At 46.1% G+C, this 17,707-nt stretch overlaps 1 long non-coding RNA gene across 1 annotated transcript; it reads right to left on the bottom strand.

Annotated features, from left to right (window-relative positions):
* Positions 1-739: 739 nt before the first annotated feature.
* On the bottom strand, positions 740-2,856 carry LOC149354590 (uncharacterized). The gene is made up of 3 exons (XR_016289668.1): positions 2,518-2,856; positions 1,390-1,483; positions 740-846 (listed from the first exon to the last, which is right to left on the bottom strand). It is a non-coding gene; the product is annotated as an uncharacterized LOC149354590 (long non-coding RNA).
* Positions 2,857-17,707: the final 14,851 nt, after the last annotated feature.

Below are 17,707 nucleotides of genomic sequence, written 5' to 3'. Positions count from 1 at the left end.
GCTGCTGAATCAGTTTGGCGTTGACAAAAGATCTGTAATAAGGAGTAATTACTCATTGACATCCACTCGAGCACAGCCAAATGGCTACAAAGGAAAGCTATACAGCTTTCACAGAAACTTCGTAGTTAAAGAAAGATTCGTCCTGGTCCGGTGTTCGAACTCAGAACCACCACTTCACTGGAGCAGTCGCTCTATCAATTTGTCCAACCTGGACGGCAAGCTTATGGTAGGGCGAGAGCGAAGTGATCAATAACTCGAGTGGGAACTGTGTTGGTCCAATGTTTTAGGACCCCTAAAACATTGGACAAACTCAGTTCCCGCTTCATGTTACCTCTAAAACATTGGACAAACTGAGTTCCCGCTTCATGTTACAATACTGAGTGACATTTTGGTCTATACACCAGAAATACCGGTAAAGCATCATGATAGAACACAATGTTTTTTAAAGGGATAAAGGAATATGTTCGCCCTTTCAGAGGGCACATTTGCATAAGAGGCAACATGTGTGAAATAGTCTCTGCACCTGAAGCAGTGTAAATTCCATTATGTTAACAGCAGCAGTCAAAAGCTTCATGAGCGACTATTTCATACAGATCATGTAATTACATTCATGTAATTCAGGATCAGATTCATGTGATTATACAGGGAGGTACTGTTGCTAAGTGCACGTAGAGCTCTGCATGCATTTCTAAACCCGGCTGTGAGCCTATGTCTACGAAATTTTTCTAAATAGGCAGGTAAGGTATGCATCACTGGAAAACAATACCTACCACAAACAGCTGAGGAGAGATAGCACAGCCAAAAGCTGGAAGCACGAATGGCCCAGTAGATACTGGCAGCTGGCAACTGCAAATAAATATGTCAGAGCAACTGTTGTCAGTGGCCGTAACAATGTCATGAATGACAAGAGAAGAAATTGTCTACTGCTTCATAAATTAGAATAAGGTAGTAACATAGCAACACAAAAAGCAATGAGAGGGCCCATGACAAAAGAAATGAACAGATTGTATGTGATGCACCGATATACATTTTTTCAGTAGATTTACATGACTGTCACACCCGCATAGAAAGATGAGCAGGCTGGAATACCACTATTTTTATGCATGATGAAAAGAGCGTAACTATTCGAATATAGCATGCACAGGATTTTATTACTACTAGGGTGCTTTGCAGCAGCACCGAAGGTATTTTTAAATTGAACGTAGCGACCAGTAGACCCGTCTGCTTTGCACAAATGATGAGAGGATGGAAAAGGCATGCATTCATTAGCAAGAAGCACGATATCTCACATCACAGCATGAAACGAAAATTGGTATTGCATTTAACAAATCTGCACAGAAATAAAAACTGCCTAGTGGCAATGCAAGTAAGAGCAAGGGAAAAAAATACCGAAGAAAACTGGTGAGTGTGGTGCAGGGAGGTCTGTGGGTAGGGTCTCGTGCCTGGGAATAGTTCCGAGCGCGGAGAATCGCCGGCAGCACAGCTGGTGGCAGTCAACCAAGAATAAATAAGAGAAAGTGAAAATCAATAACAAACCATCACCGATATAGCGAACGACTTGAAAGCGGGCCGCACAAACGAGGGATATAGCAAAAAGCTTGAAATCCTAAATAAGTGCGCAGTTGCATCCCAAACAGTTCTCAAAATCTGAAGGCGAGGAAGCATCGACACCTACACCTCAGGGCAGACGCAAGAACGATCTAACTTTGACATAATACTGTGTCAAATTCTGTTCCATGGGGAAGCACAGATAAAAATTTACAAATGACTAGGCAAGGGATATGCCCCAGCCTTTTACACGCGATCATTGTCCCCGAAAAAATTGTATGACAAATATTAAGGCGTAAGCACTAATCCCACGAGTACACACACTGAGCACTGTCTGTTGGCAGCTGGCCTAGCGCGAGTGCTCTGTCGCGCGGCACTGCCGCTCATCGTCATCTTCTAAGTAGCACAAATCAATCCGACGGGCACCAGCCGCGAGGCAACTCGACCGTTGTCAGTTCCCTTGTCTGTCCGCAGCTGGCCTAGCAAGAGCGCTCTCTAATGTGGCACTGCACGCTCATCATCCTCTCCTATGTAGCACAAATCTATGCTATTGGAATGTAGTAAACATTGTCTGTTGTTTTTCGCAGCGCTAGCAAGCGACCGCATAACTCTGTTGTGATAACTGGTGGCATTTTTATTTACCGCGTCACCCGAGTACTAAACGCAGATAGAGACTATGGAGCAACAGTTGCCATGCGGCCTATACGCCCGTTCTTTTCTGGTAAAGGCCGATTCACACGATTTTCCGTTCGCCCGCTGCCGCGGCCGACAGCGCGCCTCTCAATGTGGTGACGCATGAATACGTAGTGCGCGGGCCGCGGGCGAACGGACCGTCGTGTGAATCGGCGTTAACGCATTATAGCTGAGGCAACCGCACGCAGACTGCCTGCACTGCCATCCCTATATAGGCGCACACTAATAACGCGTGCGAATAGAGATCAGAAGTAAAGAAACGTACACGGGACTCACCGTTCAGACGGCTCATCAAGGCTTAGCAAAACCGCACATTCTTCTTCGTTGCCTCTCCAGATGACAAGAAGTCGTAGCGCTACCTTTCTTCAGGGCTTTACCCGTTCAAAATCACCAGTGTTGACAGGGCGTAATTCTCGTCGTTGGTTTCCAAAACACACTTGTGTTCTTCATACACGTCCACCGCACGAGCACTCAAACAATGCTACGAAAACCCAAATAACACAAAACGTGACGACGGCTGCAGTTTTGCTTCGTTGAAAAAACCTACAAATGCGCTTTTTTATTACTAATATTTGAATTGTGTTCGCAACAAAAACTAATTATATTTTTTCATTTTATTTCTTTATTAAATGCGAATACCAAAGCGCTTTTAGATACTTTTGCTGACATGTCGTTTGTAGAAGCTGCGATCCTGTGATCCCATCCCCGGGTGTCCTAGCAGACGACGGCGCAGACGACGCTGTTGACGGAATGCAATTTCGATTGACGGCAGCGAAAATCCCTTAAATGCGACAAAAAAGGCAAAGAAACGCACCGTATCGCAAACTGGTCCATATCAAGGATATGTTCGACGCGAGCGGTAGGACAAAGAGCAGCTGCGATGCATTACTCTACGCGACCCTGGCATGGTCGACGGAGATCTACATGAAACAGAGCTTAAATGTGACCCGTACAAGCGGATTACTGTGATATCAACTGCGTTACGGAACTACGACGATACTTGCTTCACACTTTAGCTTATATGCAACAGCGGCCCGCACTCGCCGCATCCTGTTCGAGTGTACTTTCACTAGCAAGAGCCCACATGCATGGAAGCCGACAGAAGCAACTGTCTTTTCGAGTTCAGATTGTTCCGAGAAATACGAGCAGCTTACTTTAGCACGTACTCGAATTCAAGTTCTCAGCCTGTGTGTCACGTACGGTGACGATGGCGTCGAGGACGAGCTTAAGAATCGCCTTAACGTGGCCGCAACGCAGCCGGTATCCCAAGCATTCGTGCGCTAATTGTTGTTCACCTGTACTGCGAACGTGCGCTCAGTCGCAGGCCAGCCGCTAGCTGCTCGATTTGCCAGCCTTGCGAGTACAATTCGCAAGTTTCTGAGCCAAATCTTTGAGCGAGCCGAGCTTTCAGCTATGACGCTGCTCGCGAGCGCGCCGCGCGACGAGCTTCGGCCTGCTCCCTGGCTGCCGTATTCGTAGCTAAGCCTAGGAGGTTTCACTTCGATGCCAGAGCTGAGAGCGCTTTGAAACTGGCTAGCGCTGAGGTGCTACTCTTTGCATTGTAAGTACGTTTTATTGTGAACTATGTCTCGTAGTGAAATAAAGATATGTTCGGGTCCACCCGAACGGTGATGATGGCGTCGAGGACGAGCTTAAGAATCGCCGCAACGCCGCCGATATTCCATGCGTACATGTGTGCTAAATTTGTTCACCTGTGCTGCAAACGTGGGCATAAAGGCTCGCTCAATCGCAGGCCAGTCACTGCTCGATTTTCCAGCCTTGCGTGCGCGATCCGCAAGCTACGGAGCGAATCATTGAGCGAGCCGAGCTTTCGGCAACGACGGCGCCCGCGATCGCGCCGGGCGACGAACTGTGCGCTGCTCGCTGGCTGCCCTTGTCGTCGCTAAACCTAGCCGATTTCACATAGATGCTGTAGCTGAATGCGCTTCGAAACTGGCCAGCACTTAGGTGCTACCCTCGGCACCGTTTTACTCTGAACCCCGCGTCATAGGGAAATAAATATATGCTCGGTTTCCGCGACCCCTTCAGGAGCGGAGCTATAGCAGAGGCCAGGCGAACTCCAGAGCACCAGCAAAGCGGCTATGGGAGGAAATTTGTATGGCTGTTATCGCTTCTACCAACAACTCGACATTGGCTAATGATACTCTATCCCAGAGCTTTGGTCGTGAACAAACAATACCAGTGCATTTTTCTGACGCCGGCATCCAGGCTGGCAGGCCGGCCCCGAGAAGCTAGCGCGCCCTTACGATTGTATGGCCGTAAGGGCGGAGGAGTAAAACAAGCACTGAACTCCCTAGGGGTATGCAGGAGTGGAAATGCCATTTTACTCTTTTGTCAAGAGGAGTGAACAGGACCTTTCACTCTTTCTCGTTTGTAGAGAGAGTAGATTCAGGCCTGCAGGAGTAGCGAGGCTCTTTTACTCTTAATGCAGGAGTAGCAGTTCTTAGAGTGTAGAACACTCCGGTTGTAAAGATTATAGCCGTAACAATATATATATGTATATATATATATATATATATATATATACATATATATATATATATATATATATATATATATATATATATATATATATATATATATATATATATATATATATATATATATATATATACGTACTTGGTTGCTAGATGTAAAATGCGAAATTGAGAAACGCGTCAGTTATGTAAACATTAACTGCGAGTCGACGTTTCGGACAGAGCCTGTCCTTTTTCATGACTGAAGTGGGATGGTTCTTGCTTCTCTTCTTAAGGGGTCTTTATCTGTACATGTGGTCGACACATAAAGCAAAACTGCAAGCAAATGATGCGGGAGGAAAGAACGCTCAAAAAAAGGAAAATACCCGAACGGAACAGAAAGGGGGAAGAGTAAATGTCGTCGCCCGCCACCCAGGTCTTAGAAAAAACACCCATTTGAGAAAAAACAACCATTTGACGCATTTAAATTAACAGTTTTACAGGGTGGGTTCAACAACACCCGGGAACGGGAGCAACGCAAGTCGTACTTTATTTATAAGTTTGGAACAATTGACAAGGCATTAATGAAATCCTCGGCGTTTTGTCTTCAATCCGCCCCGTGCAAAGCTAGCGCTGACGTTTTGAGTCCCGCCTTGATAAGCCTCGGCCGTTCGTCCTCTTTCGTATCCTTCGCAAGCTTCACCCATACGCCTACACACACGTCTTCATCCCACACCGCACTCTTACCTTCCCACGCTCGAACATCTTGACGAGCGCGACGCAATCAAAGAACCCTCGCTTAAGCACTCCCGCCTTTCATAGTGGCCCCGCGCGACTTTTATTCTTGCCCAAAGTCGCCTACGTTTCCGGCATTTTTTTCCCGCTTTTTTTGTGGGTGTGTGCAAGTGAGCACATCAACAACACAAGTGTGTCTCTTAAATTCCAATCGGCCACCTTGACTCATCGTGCTAGAGGAGTGCCACATGGCTAAAGTCCCCCACCATTTCCACATTCGTTTCGTTGTATTTTGTTTAATTGTTTACGTCGACAACACGTGAGTGCATCTTTAATCTATTCTGTGCTTCGGCTACTGTCTGTTTCCATACAATTTACTTGCTGCCGCGACGTTACGATTCAGGTCGCCGTCCATTCTTCCCTACCGCCTTTTTTTCCCCTCCCCTTTTCTTCGTCTTTCTTTTCTCCCCGCGATCGCAGACCTGGGTGGCGGGCGGCGACGTATTTACTATCTCCCTTCTTGTTCCCTTTTTGTATTTTCATTTCTTTTGAGCGTTCATCCCTCCCGCATCGTTTGCTTGTTGTTTTACTCTATGTATTGAACAACTGTACAGATGAAGACCCCTTAAGAAGAAAGCAATAACCATGTCACTTCTGTCTCAAAAATGTACAGGCTATGTCCGAAATGTCGACCCCGCAATAAATGTTTACCTAAAAGAAGCGCTTCTTAATTAATTTATCATATATATATATATAGGTTCTATATGGCGTTAGTCTCCCACCCTTTCCAGATTTGTTTCATTCATTTTCTTTAATTAGTTTACGTCGGCAACATGCGAGTACATCTCAAACTTATTCACTGCTTTGGCTACCCTCGGTTTCGGTACACTTCACTCGCTGCCTCTGTGTTGCGCCTCAGGCCACCGTGTATTCATCCCTCCCGATTTTCCCCCTTGTTTTCTCTCTTTCTTTTCTCCTCGCGACCACATACACGGGCGGTGGGCGTGCCCCCCCCCCCCTCCCCCTGGTCTTTTTTTTGGGCCGTTCATCTTTTCCGCAACGTTTGCTTGTTGGTGGTTCATGTTGCGGTCACCTTTACAGACGCCAACTCCTTAAAGGGCAACTCCGTCGATTATTGAATGTTCACCGATCGAAGTGAAATTTAAGTCTGTATTCTTTATTGCAGTCTGATATCTCATGTAAAATTTCGCACCTGAAAGCGGCATAGTTTTTTCGCAAGCGAGTTTTGAAGACAAGCGCTCCTCGATGCGAGCGGCACCCATTGATGGAGCAACTTCGACAGGCCACCCTGTACTGTGACGTCATTAGCGTGTTGGCGTGACAAGTTGGTCCGGCGCGCGCTGGCGTTGGCAGCGCAGGGGAAAACTGAAAATTGATTTTGAGGAAAGTAAATGAGGCAGTAGCGGAAACCCGAACCGCGACGTAAGGGAGGAGTGAAAGAAGAAAGGAAGCAAGAGGTGCTGTAGTGCAGGTCTCCGGAATTATTTCGACCACCTGTGCAATTTCGCGCCATCTCAACGTGCCTGATGTGATGTGTACGCCAGAGTGATGGGTCACGGCAACTTCTGATGTGCTGTGAGCTGCACAAATTCTTCATCTCTGACAACGGCCGTGATCTACCCTAGGTAGCGATAAGAACCTTCGCGACAAGTGGGTGAGAGCTGTCCGCCGTGTCAACTGGTCTCCGAGGAATCATTCCCGCTTGTGCTCGAAACATTTCGCGCCAGATTGCTATGAAGACAGCGTGTACCTCGGAGAGAGCGTTGGACTCGCTAAGGCTTCGTTCAACCATCGCTTGAAGGTAGATTCTGTGCCAACGTTATTCGAGCACAACCGCCCATCTCAGCGGCCAGCTGAACGAAGCGCGGCCGTCAATAGGAAGCCGACCACAGTGAGCGTGCTCAAAGTATGTTAGATTGTAGTACTGTAGCTGGCGTGAATTCACTTCCAAAAGCTCGCCGTCGAGACAAAGCTTCGCTAAGAGAGGACTGTTGGTGATGCATTCCCTTGTAAGGACGTTGTGCACCGCGGCAACGTTCCGGCAGCAGATTCTTTCATCAGGCTGGGTCGGCAGGCACTCGCCACACGAAGAGCTATCAGCGGGAGCATCACATTAATTTTTGTTCTGACGACTGTGTCACAAATGCATGCACGAGAAATGACTCAAATACTTAATTCTCCGAGTTCAGACTGTCTCCATGCTGCAGGTGACGCGGCCTGTGATATGACTCGGCTTGCTAGCGCGGCGGTGGATCATGCCTGAAAGGCGACTCGTCCAGTCCTAAATCGTCGAATGAGTTGTCTTCTAAAGGCTCGCTGGTCTCGGAAAAGCTGTTCTCCGCGCTTCAGTCATGTCGACAGCACGGCTACGAACTTCGCAGCGCGGCGAACACGCTAGTGACGTCACAGTCAATACCGTACAAAGGCACCTCCCCGGTTTCGGTTTCGCGGATTAGGTTTCGAGTTTTGCGTTTTTTGCTGTTTAAAAATTATTTCAGGGTTGCTTTTGAAAACCTTGTATCGTACACATTACAGGAGATTCTTAGGAACACAAAACAGCCATTAACTTGAAATGGCTGAAAAATCGCCGGAGTTGCCCTTTAAGAAGAGAAGCAAGAACCGCGTAACTTCAGTCTAGAGAGAGGAGATGCTCTGTCCGAAACGTCGACTCGCAATAAATACTTACTTGAATGAAGCGTTTCTGAATTTAGCATATACCTGTATACATAAACGATATTGCGTGAAGGTATTTCTTATTCTGAGGCTCACTTAACTCTGGCGGCCCCTAACAAATCGACCAAATGAATTACTTCATCCGTAAATTAATATATTTCGATTCCCGTTTGTATTTTCATTGTATAGGCATGTTGTTAGCAAATAATTCAAGCTGAACCTGGCTGCTGTCGTTAAGCTATAGCAATATAGGACCGTTCCCGCAAAAAAGAAAGAAATCATTAATGCGCTGTACAGAGCGAGAAAATAGTATTCTTGCACAAATGGATTAAAACGACAGTGAGCAAGCAGTGAGCGCCGGTGACGTCAACTTTTAAGGCTTCTGCTCTGCGCCGCATTGATTATGTCGTCGCCGGCGATGAGGAAGCAGCAGTAAGTCATGAGGCTGCTGAGCCCAGTGAGCAAAGCCAGCCGCGATAGCGCCCAGTGACGGTTTGGGTGGGAACTTATTACATATTGGGCGAGTGGTTGCGTTGCAGGTCACGCATAAGTGAAATGAATTAGGAAACGTTTACACCCTAAAAGCCGATTCAAAGTTCGGTAATATGCATTCAGAAGTAAAGATAACTCTTTTTTAGAATGGACGTTACTTACTGCAAATTCATTTAGTATGCGTGGACAACCATCCAGTGCTTCACATATCGAGACCAGGCGAGGCGTTCGAGCTGATGATTATTGTGTCCTTCGCTTTGAACGTTTAGAATCGCAAAGAGACAAGCTTGTGCTTGGAATTCACACTGATGTAAGAATCAAGACCCTTGTTCACTCACTTGTACTAGCATGGCGTCATATCACGCCCTGAGCAAGAGCATATTGCAGTCTGCCAATCTTACGAAACCTTGTTCACAAAATAGGCAACTACTCTGCTGAGCTTAGAGCAAACAAAGAGAAAGCACTTCTACTGAAAAGTTTTTCGGAGATTGTAAGTGTATTCTTTGAGAAAAAATATTGGTGAGGTTTAACTCTTCTAAAGGAGAAAAATTATTGGTGAGGTTTAACTCTTCTAAAGCGCTGGCTTTAGGAACAGAGCGGAACGGAATAGAGCGAAACCTCTGTTGCGTTGCTTCCCAAGCCTAGATTCACGTTGCTCCTCGGTTTCAGCGCCTCGTTCCTTTCACAACCGCTGCAGTGTTAGAACTAATTACGGACTTTACAAAGCGGACTCGTATCGCTAACACAGTCAGCGAGGATTCCTGTCCAGACATAACATTCTCCAAGAATACAAGGGACATAGATTAGAATAACAGCCGGGATGAACTCAGTAGTGACCATTAAATCCCATCTGTAACGCTGGCTCTGGCCTGAGCTAGAAGAAACATAGAAGCCAGGCTAACCGAATGGAAGCATTTTAGCCAGAATAGCTAAACATTGTTGAGGAATGGAGCCGCATGTTACACCAACTTCAAAGTCTTGAAAACGAATAGACAGCTGCCTATTGCAACCTTCGGAGGCCTGTAGGAGCCCAACGAAGAGATGGCAAACGCAAAAGTACAACAGGCGACTTTGTCTGCGCGCAGCGGAACTCTCAGCTATGGCTGAACAGCATGCTCTAACCCTGGCCATGCAGAACTGGGACCAGCTATGCAACTCACTCCGGGGAACACTCGCCATGGACAAAACCTGGGGTACTCCCCATTTTTTCGTGCTGGTACCACTCCCCTTTTTCCTATTCATTCTTATTTCTTTGGATGATTTTTTACTGCTATATACTTATTTCTGCGTCCGGAAAACACCATCGTTGATGTGTGTGTATATATATATATATATATATATACACACACACATCAACGATGCTGATGGTATATATATATATATATATATATGTTGCGGAAGTCACATTGAAAAACTTAACAGATTTCTTCAACGTTTCGACCAGGGACTGGTCTTTTCTTGAAAAAGACCAGTCCCTGGTCGAAACGTTGAACAAATCTGTTAAGTTTTTCAATGTGACTTCCGCAACTTCTTATATTTTTAATCAGTTGCCTTGAAGATTTTATTATCTCTTATATATATATATATAGATATGAGAGAAGCCAACAGTCACAGAAACCAAGGGACACAGCGGATTTTTAATTAATTTATTTATTTTGTGGTGTTGATGAATTTAGAATGTTACGGAATGTTATCGCTTAAAGGTAATTGACTAGAAAAGAAGAAAAACAACCACATGACGCCGGGGGGATCCGAACCCAGCCCCTGAATCCCCTTCCCTTGTTTGATATATATATATATATATATATATATATATATATATATATATATATATATATATATATATATATATATATGTATATATATATATATATATAATGTTTACACAATTTTGAAAAATAGGCTTTCTGAGTTAGAAGAGCACTTTTTTCGGAATAGCACTATCAGTTGTGTGTGCATCACAATACTGCTAAGACGTGCTAATTAGCAGACTAAAGTTGAATAGGTTAAATTTTAACTATTACTCTCTCGCACTTTAACTACTGAGAGATATGTAACCCTCCGGAAGTAACATTCATATCCGTTTTTAGAATTTCGAAAACCCGGTTACCATCGGCGCTGCGGCTTATAAAATTTTGGCTACACGGCGCCAAAATACATGTGCATTCGAGAAGCTCGGAGGCGAAGCAACTTCTACAATGTATGCAACTCGCCAAAAAAGCCATAATTTCATGGGCCACAGCGCCGAGGGTAATCGCCCTTTGGAAATTCTAAAAACTACACATTCTAAAGACGTACAGAGCACACGTGTGTACGTCTCTTCCTGTTGTATGTGTCTTTTTTGAGCTGCTTTAGAATTATCTTAAAACTGATATGGACGTGACTTGCGGTCGGAACACGCCTTTCTATAATTAAATAGCCTAACTGTAATAGCTAAAAGTTAATCATTCAATATTTGTTAACCAGCCTCCAAGTTAGAATGTCCTGTCTGGTTTCTGGTGTACTAGTTCACTGGCAAGGTTATGCCGAAGAAACCGCTGTTTTCACTCAAAAAGCCTAGTTGCAAAAATTGCGTAGAGTCTTAGGTGACACACCCTGTGTGGAGAAAATCGCCCTTTCTGTGCACTTAAATACACACACCTTCCCCGCTGCGATCGTAGTCAGTTCTAGTAGAGGCCCGGTGCAACATGTATGTCTCACAGTGAAGTATTTTATAAAATTGAAATTGCGGGTTCTCCACGACATACGTATGTAATGCCCGTCATACGCTTCATAATTAAACTAACGAACACTGCCTTAGAGTATTAAATCGGGCTAGCTGGATCATGCCTGAGCGTAAGAAAAAACGAATTGTTTAATGCTACATTCAACATACACAGTGGATTCTCATTAATATTACGGTGGACTCCCAGCTAACACGTGGCTAAAGTCGCGTTGAAATTGTGCCGTCCATGCTGCTTGCAAGGCGCTCTTCTCGCAAACGCTACGCAGTTAAGTTACACGCCATATTCGCTGCTTTCGAGATGCTGCAAAGATGCGCACCTACCACAAATGACACAGATCGACATATTCAGCATGATTGTGCGCGGCGAGCATCTCAATCTCGCACCAAGAGACGTATTCTGCAGGCTGCCATTTTCTGTTTTCTATTCAGCGCCCATTTGGTCCTCTGTCATTGGTCACTCCGGTATACCCACACCATTCAAGCGTCTGTGGAAAGGTTGTTTGGCAACCGAAGCTAACCATTTGATTCCGTTGGGTGGGATATGCAGCCAATGGTGAGGTGCGTCGCAGCGCTATGTGAACAGCAGGAGAGCGGACTTTAGCGCTCGCTGCCATTGCTTCTATCTGCAGGCAATGGAGAGTGCCGGGCACCAACGACCCAATGGCCTGGTCGCTTACCTCAGAGGCTTGAAAGCCGCGGGTATGTCTGAATGACCAATGACCGAGTCCCCAATGGACGCGAATTGGACAACAGAAATCGTGCAGCTCAAAGATAATGGCCCCAGGTTCCATGCAAGCTCTGACAGCAGGCGACACGGCGTAGACTACGTTAGCGGAGGTGCGCATTCGCTCGAATGCTGCGATTGTAAGCAGTCTTGTAACCTGCCCCTTCAATCTGCGCTTAAAAGCTATCAAGCATCTGCGCCGTTTGTCCTAACGGACCCCTCCTTTCCTTACCCCTGTCAGCTAGTTAATCTTGCACTGCGCTGTTGCATATTGCTGGTATAACACGACAACTTCTGAATTTGTGAATGTTTTTGGTTGTTACCATGACATTTTTTTCTTGCATAGCTTCTAGGTAGCAATTGTTTATTTCCGTTAGTCCTCTCTAGAGCTGTACCCTTTAGAACTATACGATACTTTTGTTTAAAAGTATACGGGAGAAGAGACAGAGCTCTGTGGTCAATAATTTCTCGGCTTTTACCCCTGTCTTGCCTTTTTATAGGTCTGGATAATGTCAGCATTGTCCCAGCATTGCAGACTGTCTTAGATATATCTCCGCCGCTGTTCCAGATCTGCAGATTTGCTCCCTACATTGTTGTAAATCTCAGTTGTCCTTTACTTCTAACTAGAATTGGTTTCCTTAGCATCACTGTTTGTAGCGTTGATGCACAATTGCTGTGTTAGTTTTGCGAGCTTAGCACATTGTCGATTTCTTACTACTTACCCCTAGCGTCAAATGAAATGCGAATAGCAGCTGTAGAAGGCAACAGGGCAAGTGATACGCGAACACAAAAGCAAAAGATTGTTCGCTGTATCAGAGGCTACACAAGCGGGTTCCATAAAAACTTCCGTACAGAACTGAGACGCGCTATCTTAACACAGCTTTCCTCACGCTCCTCGGAGGGGCTATGAAGTGGCATACCACAGTGTTACTTGGAGATTTCTATGAAAACCGTTGGTCTAGTGAGCGCGCATTTTGCCCCGTGAGTGGTAAATGCATTCGGTGGTGCAGATATGGGCATACGTGGCACTGGTCATGCTTCAATATAAGCTGTCTCGTTGCCGACAATTCCAGCGCATTCAGGCACCTTAGAAACCTTATAAATGGCACGCCTCAGCTGGCGTTCTTAAAATGTGCACATCAGACAACCATGCAGTTAGGGATCTTCCGCCTATTCACTTATCCAGTTGGTATGCCCGCGGCAATACAGTTTAATGATGGGGTCCGTTGGGTGGGTTTCGGAGAAAATGTTGTGCAAAAAAAAGTGGCTAGTTGCTCAGACACTCCTTGTAAGAGTAGGATATAAAGCCCAGGCAGTGCTCATTTCTGGCAATACACATAAAATGAGAGAGACACCATTTGACGCAATACAGTATAATCTACAACTGAAAATTTCTCAAAGGAACCCGCAGGGCTCCATTATGGTCCCGGGCCTCTTCGGGAGCAGCACAAGGCCATCAGCAGGAACCTGTACGCACTGTATAAAGAAAAAAAAACAAACCTTCATTAGACGTATGACACACAAACGACACAGGGCCTGACTTGTAAATTGTTCCAACATCAGGTTCAGAAAAGCGATTTATGTGTGAAAACTATTTAATGCCTGCGCAATACTGCATACAGCGAGAAATGAGGTAATAACAATTCGGACAGGTTCCCCACTGAAAAGGCCTTTACCTATGAGGCTCCGCCCTGCTGCAATCCTTGAAACACAACCGCTGAGAACTACCGCAGAGAGGCCAACGTGCGTAATCTGTTACGCACTATATGTGATGGGTGATAACGTTGAGATTTTTTTGTGCAAATGCAGATGTGACCAAAGATCGCCTAGACGGATGGAAGTGTTTTGACCTGGGATGATGGTAAAAACATGTCTCCAAGATGTGTCACATAGGTGAATTAGTGTTTTTTGTTCTCGCGCTGTTTCGTTCGTTACGCAGTACCAACTACCCTCACACATAGCTCTTGCGTAACACCTGGAAGTAAAGTGCGTGACGTATGCAGGGCCTCTTAAACATGTTCAGTGAGACTTACGCAAAGCTGCAGAGCAGACAGTGTGATAAAAAACGAAACTCTGGTCGCAAGGCTCAGTGATATGTTATGCCCCTCCGAGTGTGATGGCATGCGGCGGATTAGTGGGCGTGGCTATCTTATTCCAGGGGGGCTACATAGGAAAGTTCAGCTACCGCTTATAGCGGAAACCAGAGAACAGGAAGCCGGTGGAACTACTCCAAAAATTTCAGCATCCATTGCGTACTGTGTCTTCACGTCTGGGGACGCGTTCTACCAGCTGTCCATTTTAAAGTGGCCGTTCTGGCCCTCTGTGATTGGTATCTCAAGATATATCTGCGGCTTTCAAACCTCCGCGAAAAGCTACCCAGCCATTGGCTGGAAGGCGACCGGAACTCGCCACTGGCTGGAAATCGGAGCCAATGGCAGCCAGTGGTCCGGTCCAGTCATCTGCTCTTCACAGAGCGCTCTGTTGTAGCTCTCCAGTGGCTGCAGATCGCAGTCATTGCCATCCAATGGTGAGGCCCGGTCGCCGACCACCCAATGGCCGCATCGCGTCCCGCAGATGCTTGAAGGCCGCGGTTATATCCGAGTGACCAATGAGATTGGATCAGACGGATGCGAAATGGCCGTCTTAAAATGAACAGCTGACGGAACACAGCCCGAGATGTATCTTTGGAGTTTATAGATGCATTCTAAGGCTTTATATTTAGTTAAGAGGCCCACGACTCCCTTTCCTTCTCATCCATTCAATGCCGCTGCAACCAAAAATGAAAAATTTCATATCTCGTATGTTAGCGGGACCTTTTCGGTGTTCTTGGTCATATGCAGACGCATAAGAGCAGCGCTCATTAAGGGTCACTCCCTGTAGCTGAAAAGCCGATAAGGCGAAAAAAAAAACTCCACAGAAAGTAATTGCGTTTGACGTGTGCATGCATTTCGTCACGTGGTTCCGGAGGCCGACAACTCGCTGTGAAACGAGGCACGACCACGAAGAAGATGCTTAGCTCTGTTCGGACTATGCTTGAAACTGCTACCACTAAGAGGTTTCGGCACTGTGTCGCCCTACAGGAATGCCGCAGATATGCTAAGCGCTGGCACCAGGAGTGGCGAAAACGTTACCACAGCGATCACTTACAGCGCAAAAGCAAGATTCAAATGAACATGAGCGATCGCGACGCTTCGCTTCAGCCAGGATCCGCCTGCCGGCGCCGCTTGTGGTGCGGCATGGTCTTCGCCCCGCTAGCACGGTTTCGATCGATGTAGCGTACTTCGCAATGAAGCCTCAGAAGGAGGTGTTTTCGAGCAAGCGGCACCTATTATGAAAGGCTTTGTCCTAATTGCTACGGGTTTACAAATAAACTGAATCATCTTAGATTAAAATGAACGTTATAATGATCTCCGCAAAGATCTCGTCGGCAGCGAAGTTGCAGAGGATAAGAAGGACAGACCAGAGCCGCCGAGTGCCGGCCACCACGGCTCACAGGCGCAAAGCACTACCCGAACAAAATATCGACTATGGCATCTATTTTGAACACATTGTTAACACTCTGGATTTCAAGAAAACTGACTACCTTCCCGTGTTAAATCACATCGCTATGCGCACATGACTCCAGTTTGATGCTATAATGGGAATAGCGTAGACGTGACCACTGGGCGTGCAGGAGACTTCCCTGGCAGCCTCTTTTCTTGCGGTCGAAAACAACCGCTCCCAACGTATTAAAAACTTTCACTTCGTTATCTATACACAGGGTCCACAAGGAGCACATCAATTCGTTGTATAATGCCAGTCATCTCACAATAGGGGTACGCAAATGTGGGTTTTGCTGTAGCCTTAAGAACTCAGAAGAAAAATATGAGATACCCAGTAACTCTAAGCAAAGCCGAAAGTTGGGCAAGTTGGATAACGTGCATGATGTAAAATTAGCGCACGAGGAACACAAGTGACGGGTAGGAAACGACGCAGACAAGCGCTGACTCGCAACTGAGGTTTATTGCTGACGCGGGCAATATAAGGTAGTCACTTTGAAAACATAAAAACAAAAACAACCACACGCAGTCCCTCCTCGAAAGACCAAGTCAGAGGGAAAAAAATGGAAAAAATAACGCTTGTCTGCGTCGTTTATTATCCATCCCATGCGTTCCTTGTGCGCTATTTTTACATCATGATACCCAATAGCTAGCACGCCGCTTCATAAAGCAATTTCGTAGCGCAATATGTCCAACCTTTTCAATACCGTCAAGCCTGGATATATCTAATCCAGACATTTCAAATTATTCGCAGTACCAAACCACACAAATTATTGACTAGAAAATTGTGTGTAAACGCGTTGGAAAGTCGCGTTGTAAAGAATGCAACTTCAGAAATCACAGGTCGTTCCATGTATATGGAACGGCGCGCAGCACCCCTCCAAGGGCCACATCTCCTAAGGACACCCTTTCGTCCCTTTTTGAGGCCGTAACCGGGCTGGCGACATGGCCTTGGGCATGTTGTGGCACCTATACTACTGTGAAACTGCTTTAAGAGGCAATGTGGTGCGTGCATAAGGGGTCTCCGGTGTGTGGTCTTAAAATGCGAAAATGAATGGCGAGAAAGTCGGTTGTTCCAAAATCACATTTTAGTAAGCTTAAACAATCAACCTCAAGATGTTCAAAAAACATCAGGTGATAATGCGAATCTAATGACACACACAAAAAAAAACTGATGCGCCCCCACGTCGAAAGAAAAAAAAAACGGTCAAGGATAGCGAGACGAAGGCTAAGTGCGTGCGCTGCTCGGTCAGCTCCATCTCGTCCGATCGCGGCTATTTTCGAAAGTCCGACAGCTTGTATATTCCACTATGTTTTGACGGCTTGGGCAACTTGGGCGCCGCGAAAAGCCGTGCAACGCGCAACTGGCTCGTCAGGCAGCTAATTCACTCGCCTCGTGTGCGCCCATATCCTTATACCGTGGCTGCGGATAAACGCAGCGCTCTTGCTTCTCCGGTTTGCACTCTCACGCAAGTCGCGCGCGGTTCCGGGGCGAGCGCGTCGCTTGCTTCGTTGGCATTTTCCCTGCGTTATATCGCGGACTTTTTCATTGCAGTGCTGGCTTACTCGGTTTACTTTGTTGTTTACAGCTTCTTTTTTAAGGCGGAAGCCTTTAATGCCTCATCGTCGTAAGCAGGAGTTTTCAACAGAAATATCACGCTTTTCAATTGGTCAAAACGGTCGTGACGTCACAGTGCGCGAATTTCGAACGGTGTCAATTGTACTTTGGCTAGTAACCATGCAAATCAATTAAAGGGATCGTATAGTAATGCTCCAAGTAAGTGGGGCTGAGTTTAGTTAACTGCTTAATTACTCAATTAGCCTAATTAACCCTTCTAGTGATGCCATATAAACAAATAAAACCAAGTAGGAAATTGGCCCAGTTCGGGAATCGAACCCCGGTCTCCGGAGTGCGAGACGAGCATGCTAACCACTCCGCCATGCCAGCTCAATGGTTTGGAATGAACAAAGGCGCCTCTAGTGAATTCGGTTTCTTCGTTCACTCTCATCTTCCTCTCTTCGCGTTACGGCGAGGTTTAGGTGTCCACCGAGGTATGCGAGGCAGATACATTTCCTTTCC

The sequence above is a fragment of the Amblyomma mixtum genome, chromosome 3 (genome assembly GCF_055824585.1).
Source record: "Amblyomma mixtum isolate Tamu chromosome 3, ASM5582458v1, whole genome shotgun sequence".
Classification (NCBI taxonomy): Eukaryota; Metazoa; Arthropoda; class Arachnida; order Ixodida; family Ixodidae; genus Amblyomma; species Amblyomma mixtum.
This window is presented reverse-complemented; position numbering and strand designations above follow the sequence as displayed.